Source organism: Etheostoma spectabile, chromosome 3 (assembly GCF_008692095.1).
Source record: "Etheostoma spectabile isolate EspeVRDwgs_2016 chromosome 3, UIUC_Espe_1.0, whole genome shotgun sequence".
NCBI lineage: Eukaryota > Metazoa > Chordata > Actinopteri > Perciformes > Percidae > Etheostoma > Etheostoma spectabile.
In genome coordinates, this window is record NC_045735.1 from 28,899,881 (window position 1) to 28,901,120 (window position 1,240).

Sequence of the window (1,240 nt, forward strand, 5' to 3'; positions counted from 1 at the left end):
ATCTCTACTTTCATTAATTTTGGGGCGTCTCATTCAATTTTATAGCACTTGAAAAAAAACAATTGAAGTGGTTTTGAAATAGTATTGAGATATAAAGTTGACATATTCCAGTCCGTGAACATCCATTTGATTTTAGTCTAAATAATTCCTAATTTCGGCTTTTCTAACTCAAACATTAGGTTTAATTTCCTAGAAATTAGGTTTATTGACCGAAAATTCCAAAAATAACTGTAAAACTAAAGTTAATAAGTTAGTGTTATGCAGTGTTGAGAACGTCCCAAAAAGTGAAAAACATCAAAAAAAGTGTCAAAAGTGTTGAAAAAAGGTACAAAAACATTAGTAAGAGTTAAAAAACGATAAAAAGTGTCAACAAAAGTGCTGATTTTTTTGGGGGAAGACAACAAGAGGGTTAAAGCAACCAATAGAGCCTCCATCTATGCACTTAGAACCACACGATCTTTGTTTTTATTTCACTGAGGACAGACTTTGATGCTTTAGAGGATAGGTTTACAGTTCACAGTATGGGCTATATGTGTACAAGCAGCAATTAGCAGGTAAAATGTGAAAGGGAATGATGAATCAGAGAATTATCAATCCCTTTCAAAACTTTATCTTATAGTTGTACTTACAATCTTCCAAGAGCTGAATACGATTTTTTCGTCTCAAAAAAGAAAGAAAAAATGTGTTGCAAAAGAAAACGTGGTTGTCGCAGGCAAAACTGACAAAAGCGACTTTGCAAAAAGATATATTCTGGTAGCATTATTTTTTCTTGAGGTTAGCTATCCAAGCAGCCATTGAAGGTTTCACTTCTCTTTTTCTTGCAATATTTCTTTTCTTTCCTCTGCTTACTAGAATATTCCTTCTTCAGGGAAATGTAGAAAATTGTAAAATGTTAAGAAATAATTTTGAGCAGTGTTAATGCAGTGTCCCCTCCAGTACCGATTGAACCGATTAAATGATTGTAGCATTTATATACTGTCCCTTGTGGTCTCTATTTGGAAATGATCTGTGTGATGATGACAGTGTCTGCAAGAGTAGATAATGAATTAATGACTCAATCACTCTATTTCCCGTAAACTAGCAATTTATTTCTGGCATTGGTACTTTCCACGGCCACTTTAAAGTTCCCTTATTTATTTCAGTCAACACAAACACAGATAGTTCCTGTTTTGGCCTCACACATCTTAAATTACATCTTAGATTTAGCACATTTTCTTCATTGCCATGTACTCTATGCAGC

At 33.6% G+C, this 1,240-nt stretch overlaps 1 pseudogene; it reads right to left on the reverse strand.

Moving 5' to 3' along the window:
• The window catches only part of LOC116682552 (succinate receptor 1-like), a 5,307-nt pseudogene that overhangs the window by 3,681 nt on the left and 386 nt on the right, over positions 1-1,240 (reverse strand).